We start from the raw sequence: 9,876 nt of genomic DNA on the forward strand, positions 1-9,876 counted from the left end.
TCGTGGAGGAGCGGCAACGGCTACTCGAGGACGTGGCAGAACGCCGAGCTATTTTCGCGGGGCTCCAGAGGATGCAACGGCTCCAAAAGCAGAGAAATGGGGGAGGTGGTGATAGGACGGGGCCGTCGAGCGTCCCGAAGGATGGCGAGTAGGCTAGGTAGATGAACTGGTGGTTTTCATTCAAAGTTGTAAAATAAAATCAAATTTGAATGATTTTTTTTATTTTTGTCTTATTTAATTGTTTTGGGGCATTGTTTGGAGGGTGCGGCTGAAAACGGACGCCTCTCAAAAACGGCACACGTAAGAGCGGCCCACAAATGCTCTTAGTATTGACCTTCATCTCCATGTTGCAGAAATTGTTGCGTGGCTAGGTTTCCGACGCGCTGCACACCCCCCCCCCACTCGCGGTATGGATAGACCTGGTTGGCCAGGTTCGTGTTTTTTGTTTGTTTTTTGGTTGGCCAGGTTCAATTTTCTGTTTTGTTTGTTTTTCTATTTATTTTCTGTTTATTTTTCATTTCATTTCAATTTTATTTTTTTATTTTTAAGACTTTATAAAAAATAAAAATTTCATATATGCATTTTTTAAATTCAACAAGTATTTAAATATAAATTTTTATAATCTTAAAACTATTCAAAAACTGTCCAATCTTGAAAATATTTAAAGTTGAAAAATGTTCAATCTTGAAAATGTTCAAATTCTAAAAATGTTCATTTTTTTAAAAAAACATGTTTTTTTAAAAATATTCTCCAAAATTGTTGAATCTCGAAAAATATTCAAATTTTGCAAATATTCGAATTTTGAAAAAAATTCAACCTTGAAAATTATCACTTTTAAAAATTATTCAAATTAAAAAATTGTTTAAATTTTAAATATTCAAATCTAAAAATGTTCAAATTTTAGAAATGTCCATACTCGGAAAAAATTAGATTTTCAAACAAAGTTCATTTTCGAAAAATATTCAATCTTAAATTTTTTTGAAAAAATTGAATTTTGAACAAAAAATATTTGTCGGAAATGTTAGTTTTTATTAAAAAATAGTTTCTAAAAAATATTGAATTGTTTTTTTGGAAAAAAATAGTGTTAAAAAACTAGGCCGGATTTTAATCACTACTAGGGCCTGACCGTGTCGATTACCTCTAATCGTTTGTGTTAATCCTTTAACACGATTAATTGATTTGATAGTCTTATTACTATGAATGTTACCGATTAATTAGTCCACTTTGGTCGATAAAGTTGCAAAATTTTCAATACAGATTGCCCGTTCAGCCGCTTCCAAATCAGGTAGATTTTGGAAGCTTCAACTCGATTCTCGTCTCCAGGATCTCGATTCCTGCCATCGGTGAACAATTGCTCACCGTTTTCGACCAGATATTGGATATAAGATCTTGACCGCTTTGAGGAGCTTGTCGAAGAGTTCCATGACGCCTTCAAATAGGGTAGGTGGTTGAGGTGCAAGACGGATAGTACCCTGGGCAGGTGGCGAGAGAAGAGAAACTTCAGAGAGCAAAGTAGGAGAAGCAAAAAAAAAAATATGGTGGCGGTTGGTGGCTCCTTTGTTGCTCATGACCTAGAAAATTACATCATATATAGAAGAAGCGTACATGTTTTAATAGGATTTTGGGCTCTAGAAAATTAGAGTAAGCATATATAAAGGCCCATATATTATTTGTTTCTTTCTTATATAGCCGCCGTGTTTGGGTGCTAATTTGTGTAGGTTGCACCGATTAATAGCCAGCCGATTAAATAAGTTAATTGCTTGAATTTCAATTATTCACTACTCCCAAACCGACCGAGCAGTTAACGATTGCCGATTTTCTTACCATTGAAAAAAACTGATTTTAAAAAATAAAAAAGAAAAAGAAAAACAATAGAAAAATAATAGAAAAAAGAAAAAAAAGAAAACTAACCTGTTGGGCTGCGACCCAACTGGTAGCCGCCTGGTGCGGAGGGTGTGGGGCGTTCCCGCACGCGTGTACCAGGTCGGTGGCTACCAGCCACCACAGTCACCCCCCCCCCCCGGTGCTGGTCTAGGCCTAGCCACGTAGCCTTTTTGGTTTTTTTCTTTTCTGTCTTTTATTTCCTTTTTCTATTTTCTATTTTATGCTTTCTTTTTTGTTTATTATATTTAATTTTCACATCTGAATTTTTTTAAATTAAACTTGTTTTTGAAAATGTTCAAATTCAAAAAAATATTCAAATTTAGAAAATGTGAAAATTTGAAAAAAAAATAAATTTAAAAACCGTTCAAATTTATAAAACGTTCAAATTTGAAAAATGTTCAAATTCTAAAATGTTCATATTTAAAAATGGTAAATTTTTAAAATATAAAAATACAAATATCACTAATTCCGAATAGGTATCGTTTAATCTCAACCATCCTTGTGTTTCACTCAGGAAAACGTTTCGGTCTTGGGGGTCTATGGAAGCACAAGCCTTTGCAAATAGACCATCGTTGTATTTTACTCATTCATATGGTTGAGCGACACGGTGATGGAGAGCGTTTATTTTGTGGGACCAAAAATGCACTTTTTCCTTTTTTTGTTTCCCTTTTTTTTGTGGACCAAGAATGTGAGTTAGATTTAATTCTTAGATGTATTATTGTTGGTGAAACAATCTCATGTTTTTCAATTTCACATTGTCTTCTTCTCATGCATCAGAGTGACGAACATCTGGTTCTACTACCTTCCCTAAGAGGGGTCTATCTTATAAGGGTATTTATGCCCTTAATCTTATTTTGGTGTTTGGTGAATACAATGTTAGAGAGGACTAATATTTGTGTCTAAGATCATCTAGAAGTTTAGTCTTCTCTCCCTCTTATGATGTCGGTTCACGAATGCAAAAAGGGGAAAGAAGAAACGAGGAACGGACTCGAAGTCGGAGTCCGGATGAGTGCTTGATGATAATTTGGGCTTTGCAACGATAGATCTTATTTCTCGGTTTTCTCTTGAGTATAGGACCCCGCAATATGAAGAGGGGATCGAAGATTTTATTTGGTACTTGGCTCAAATAATTTCCCCTTCGTCTGCCATCTTTCCTCCACCATATCTTTGCCACCATATTTCGGCTCTTGTTCTTCCGATTCTAATATCCAAAAGAGGCTCGAAGTTTTATGCATTCGTAAAAAGGAGAAAGAAGGGAAGAAGAAAAAACAAAGGAAGAAAAACAACAAAAAAACAAATTGGGTCGATATAACCGAGTCCCAGGCCGGTCACACCGGTCGGCCCAGCAGCCTCCTCCGCTCCCTACGCGCATATCCAAAAGAAAAATGCCAGTATGATCGGGCCGTGGACAGTCATACCGGCAAGGGCCATCGCCTACGTTGTGGCTCCCCCCTGCGCGCCGCTTTCCCTTGGTCCACACGCTGCGTTGCTCCGCCCGCCCGCTAGGCATCTCTCATTCGACCAACGCGCCGCTTCGCTCGCCTAGGCACGCGGCAACCAGTGACATGGGCCGGTATGACCGGGCCCAAGGGCGGTCATACATGCCGAATCTCCTGCTCCGCCTTATTCTTTTTGTCCCCAGCTTCTTGGGCCGGTATGACTGGGCCCAGAGCCGGTCATACCAGCCATTCTTTTTTCTACATGATTTTAGACAAAAATGGCTAGTTTTTCTTTTTAAGGAAAGGCTTGATTTTGTGAAGAAGCTCATGGAGAAGATGGTTTGCCTTCGTGGCGTTGGGGGCCCTTCGTGGTAACCCGCACCCACTCCAACAGTGACTAGCTTCCCCTCAAGTGGTTATTTCTATAAATTTTACTTTATCTTGATAGCCTTCGTGCTTAAAGTAGATTAGTGCATCGTATAGGTTGTTCATGTAGTATTGCATTAGACCACTTTATTTATCCACAAAAGCCTAAAATTGCTAAGAAGTGAGTAAAATTTTGTGAACCTATTCACCCCCTCTAGGTTACCCTCTTGATTAGTTCAATTATCGGAGCCAGGGACACTTTTTAAGGGATTTGCCGCCTTAAGAATGAGATGGGTGATCTTGAGAAGGAGTTGGATGTGGACAAAATGTACTTCGCTCAAGAAATCAAGGACATGCTCGCGGCCCAAAAGGCGGAGCATGATCAAATCATGATTGAGCGGATGGCTCAACTCATGGAGAGTAAGCTTGCGGAAATGCTTGATAAGAGGTTGCCCCTTGGCGCTGTTGTGGTGTCTTCTCCAATGAAGCCACCATCGGCACCGGAGATTGGAATCCCTCTTGGAGGTACTCCTAAGAGAGCCATAAAGGATGGTTCCTCCTCCTCTTATAATGCAACTCCGTACACTTACCCTCTGGCATATGTTCCTATGCCTCATATGAATCCTTCGGGGAATACCCCCAAACTTGATGATGTTATCTTTTCTTTTTGGGAGTTCTCTATGCATTCTAATCTTCGCAGTGTTTGCGTGGATCTATGGGGAGTGGTGGAGAATGGCTATGATCCCATGGATGAAAGAAACATGTCATCTGTTGAGAAGATGGAGAATCTATTACTATTTACTAGTGCCTATGCAAGACTTATATCTCTCAAGGAGAAGATCATTGACCTTTCTTGTGATATAATTCAATATGGTTTTTTTGTGAATGATGAGTTCATCAATCGCAAGTTCATTCAAATAATTTCTCCCCAATATCAAGAATTGGCCTTCAATGTCAACTTCTTGGATCCTTTGCATCAAATGACATCGGATCAACTTGTGGGAAACTTTGTTGCTCATGATTACATGGTTAACTTCACCAATAAGACCAAGGATATTGCTCATGCTATGAACAAGACTTCCCTAGCATTGAAAAACAAAGTTGTTTCATATCATGAAGAAGAAGATGAGGATGCCAATGAAGATGAAGAACTAGAAATGACTTCAACTAGTGATCTTGACGTGGACTTGTCTTTTCTTGCCAAGAAATATGGAAAGTTCACCATTAAGAAAGGAGGCTTCACTAAAGAGAGAAAGTGAGATTTTTATAATTGTGATGACCAGTGAAATTTCTCGTACAAGTGCCCATATGAGAAGGCGGAAGACAAGCCGGAGTACACCAAGGGGATAAGGCCCAAGTTGAAGCCTAATCCCATCAACCTCAAGAACAAGAAGAGAGAAGCCAACTATACATCTGATGATGTGAGTAATATGAGGAGGAGTATGATGGCGCAATGGTCGGGTTAGCTCTTGCTAAACCTGGATTACTTTTCACATATGACTACTCCAAGGACTACAACAGTAACTCCTCCCATACATGCCTTATGGCTTTGGGAACCAAGGTGACATCTTCCTCTACTCCCTCTAGTACTAGTAGTAATGATGACTTAGATGATGTGTCTTTACTTACTAAATTGTGTAAAGTTATGTGTTCTCTTCGTGGCGAAGGTCGAGATGAATTCGAGTACTTAGTGGATGCCGTTGTTGGAGACAACGAGGCCATTGAGGAATTGAATACCATCTTGAAGATGGAGTTCGTAGATACAATCTTCTCAAGCAAGAGCTTAGCGAGGAAAAGAACACTTCCTTTCTACTCTCACAACAAATCGAGACTTGTAAGTTAGATAAAGTTAAACATCTTGATTCACTTGATAGATCGCATACAATTGCCCAAGATCGAATTTGATGCTTCTAAAAAGGAACTAGAGGTTGTTCATGCTTCTCTCGCTGAGGATCTTGAGCACCTTGAGGTTACTATAAAGTTAGTTAAGGTTGAACTCTTGAAACTTAGGGAGGTAGCTCACAATGAAGTTCTTGGAACCATATATGATCCTATTCTTTTTTATGATATTGCTTGTGATACTACTCTTCATTTGTTCAACCAACCGCCGAAGAAGATCAACTTTGTGCAAGAGAGGCACAATAGAAACGAGAATGTCAAGAAGAACATTGGGTTTGGGAATGCCACTAGCTAGGGGCAACCCTAATCAGTACTTTGCGGGGTAATTTAATCCAACCTATGTGCTATGTAAGAGAAGAAATGGGAATGTGTATGCTAAATATATTGGTCCCCGTAGTGAGTATGCTTATAGTTTATATTCCATTTAGGTACCTAAAGTTCTTGTTACTAATGTCAAGGGACCCATTGCAAAATGGGTTCCAAAATCTAAGGCTTGATTGTGTAGGAATATTCCTCTCGTGAACCAAAATGGGTGCTTGATGATGCACAAATCATATGACCGGAAGAAAGGAGGTGCTTGAGTAATGTCCAATGATGAGATTCACGTGCTGACAAGGGATTAACTTATCAATGCCTATAGATTGTAGGCTAGGGTTTAGTTAGAAGTAGAGGGCAAGTAGATCTCGAAGGTTTCAGCCGAAAAGTACTCGACGAATATGAAATCTAGGGTTTGCAGACAATAATTCGATGATCTCTTCGTCCCTCGACTCCCCCTTTATATAGGAGGTGGAGCCAAGGGTTTCGTTTTGTACAAGTTACAGAGTCCGGGACGGTTTCTAACTCATCCCGCCAGATTACAAATAACACTTCCTATTACAACTCTATCTTTTCCTTAAACACATCTTGGGCTTCCGAATCTTCTTATTCTTCGGGTAATGGGCCTTCAATAAACCCCGGGTACTATATTCGGCAGGCCCATTTGGGATGCCTATGTCAGTAGCCCCCGAGATTTTGCTTGAATCATAGAGTCAAGGAAAATCTCCACTGTTTATTTTTATTCAAAAGCTCTAACTTTTATACTTCTTCTCATAAAATTCTATATTGTACAGGGATATTGGTAGTTGGGGCTAGTTCATCTGACGGATCAGGTACTAGTTAACTGCTCTAGTGGCAATCCGCAAAAACCTACTTCAAAATCACGTCCCCGGACATGATCTCGGGATACTGGTGTAAACTTCGACAGGTGCCGCTTAAGGTCTTACCATTCTGTCGAGTCCCAGGTAAATTTATCGATTACCTAACGCGTCCGTTAGGATTTTTCTTCGTATCTGTTGATACGGATAAAAGTAGCAGAGCGCAGTCTTCGGCGATGCCACGCCCAGCAGAATAGATCTGGGGTCTTACCTTCGCAAATTTGCGGCATTCGGAAATTGATCGCAACTTTGGCGTTCTGAGAATATATTGTCGAGTGCTTTTCCGGCTGTTGGAATGGCACATTTTATCGAGTCAAATATGACTTATACTGCTCTCCCGATGGGAGTATATGTAGAGTTAATTATAACTCGAAATATACTCTCTTGCCGTTCTATTTTTCCTTTGTTAATTTCATCGGGCACGCGAACAGGCGTTCCCGATGGGAGTAGCCCCCGAGGCTACAGCCAAGAACTTGTGCTTGGTTGTAGGCTCAACATTTTAGTCCACCTTGTCGCTATATTGCCATTATCTTCCGATATTCTTTCCCTTCTTCTTTCTCTTTTTTTTTTTTTTTATCTATCTATCGGGTGCGCGAACAGCGCTCCCGATGGGAGTAGCCCCCGAGGCTACAGCCAAGAACTTGTGCTTGGTTGTAGGCTCCCACAATTTCTATTTTTGCCATAATCGAAACTTTACTTTTTTCGAAGTAGCCCCCGAGCATTTGGGCAAAAACTTGTTCTTGACCAAAGGCTCCCGAAGTATGCAAATCACTCATCATGTCGCCATTTTCTTTTTATTTTTCTTGTCGACATATTTTCCCTTGGCAAATTTTTCTTCAACTCTATCAATGGCCGAGTTTTTCCTGCCTTGTGGGTCCATCGTTTCCACCATGTTGACACGTCGTGTAAGTGGGGGACACACGTCCTCCGCTTTTCCTGGCGCACGTACGGTAACGCCTATCTCAGTAAAAATACTTTTTTGCCCTTGTAACCAGAAGATCGATTCTCACCACACGATTTCCTCATCCAACGGCTTTCGCGACCCTCAATCCTTATATAAACCTGTCTTCAACCTCCGTTCATCCCCTTGCTTGCGCCGCTCACCCGTTCCTCTTCGCAAAACTTTCTCCGCGCCCAACTCTCTCCGATTTCCCGCGCTTGCATACATTGCTCGTCCATTGCCGTTGATGCCACCGCGCGCGCGCCGACTCGCCACGAAGACTCCGAATCCGCGATGGCTGCTGAAGATCTTGAGTGGGAGAGATCTAAAATCTCCAATCAAGACGTCAATCCGATGAAAAGGCTTGGCCTTATGAAGAAGGAAGACGCCATCCGCTTTCCCAGCCGAAGAAAGCTACCCCAACCCTCCAATGGAGTATCGGGTTAGTTTTGTTGATCATCTCATCCGTGGCCTCTCTCCCCCAATCCATGATTTCCTCCGCGGTCTTCTCTTTGTTTACGGGATTCAGCTTGCACCAACTGACTCCCAACTCGATCCTTCATATTTCTATTTTTATCACTCTTTGTGAATGCTTCCTTGGAGTCGCTCCCAATTGGGCTCTTTGGAAGCGCATTTTCTGCCTTCGCCGCAATGGCGCGCACAACGCTACCTACAACATAGGTGGCGTAGTTATCTGTGTCCGAACCGATGTCGATTATTTCGACGTCAAATTTCCCGACTCTGTCCAAGGATGGCGCAAGAGGTGGCTCTATATACACGAAGAAAGCGCCAATTCCGTGGAACACAACATAGTTCCCTTCGACGGAAACGCGAAAATTCAACGCCGCCACTCCTGGGACGCCGAAGTTTCGAAGAAGAGAAGAAGGCGACGAAGCTCTCATGTCTCGTATTCATCAGCTCCAAAATACTCGAGGCAAAGAGTTATCTCGGTGTCCAAATCACAGCCTATTTTCTTAGAATTAGAGTGCAGCCTCTTCGGGCTCGCAAAAATCCCCTTTGGACATATTCTCGGTGCCAATGACGCCAATAGGCTCTCCGGAGATCTTTCCGTGAAGGACTTGGAGAAGCTTATTCGAAGAATTACCTCGCTGAGTAAGAAGGATCCTATTCCTTCCTCCTGTCGCGTGGCACCCTACAACTCCACCAATCCTCTTCCCGAGGTATTTTGTCTTCTCGAATTTTTATCTTGTTTCGAATTTTTCCTGCATCTCATTGTATTAATATCTCGCTATTTTTCCCTTTGTCGCTATTTTTTTTTATAGGATCACCCTACTATAGCTTCCCTTCCTCCTCTTCCTGAGGATGGAGAAGTCGAAGAAATGGGTATAGTTGCCGAAGATGCTCAAGGCTCTTCTGTTCCTGAAAGTGAAGTCGCGGGTTCTCACAAATCTGCGGCTTCTCATGAGAAAGAGGCTGAGTCCGAGGCCGGTGAATCGACCGAATCCCTTCCTCCCGCTGTTTCTCCAAAGAACAAGAGGAAAAGGACCGAAGCCGAGGATTCCGGCATTTCTAAGGCTGAAGAAGTTGTTCCTTCTCATCCGAAGGCAGCTTATGATCCTTATGTTGAGTCCCTCATCAGCTCGTAAGTCAACTTTATCTCTCCTCCCCTTTTTATGTGCTCGAAAGATTTAACTTGTCTTGCTTTTTGTACTGTCGATTGTTATTCACTAGTGATGAGGAAGAAGAAGTACCGAGCATCGACGTAGCTCCTCGGACCAGCACGTCACGTACTGTGCTTGTTTCAGACACGTTAGTTGAAGGAGATGAAACATCGCCTCCCCAACAAAACGTCGTCACCACTACTCCACCATCGAGCCCCCTTGTCCCTTCACCAAAAAGGGCAAGGGTTGAAATGATCGTTGAGCCTCCTCCTCAACCGACCAGCTATTCGCCGCCGCTCTTGGATGATGTAAGTTTATCGAGATCCATCTTTCCTCTTTTTTGCTTTTATGGAACCTTACTTTTTGTAATGTCGAAGTTTTTCCCCTTCTTTTCTTCTTCTTTGACAGCCTATGATCAAGGATCTTATCCGCATCGGGTCCCAATTTATTGGGTACCGCGAGTATGCCGACAGAGCCGAAGGTAACGACTTTTATACTCGCTTTTTTTCCCCGGTTTTTTACTCATGCTGCTC

Source organism: Lolium rigidum, chromosome 7, assembly GCF_022539505.1.
Source record: "Lolium rigidum isolate FL_2022 chromosome 7, APGP_CSIRO_Lrig_0.1, whole genome shotgun sequence".
NCBI lineage: Eukaryota > Viridiplantae > Streptophyta > Magnoliopsida > Poales > Poaceae > Lolium > Lolium rigidum.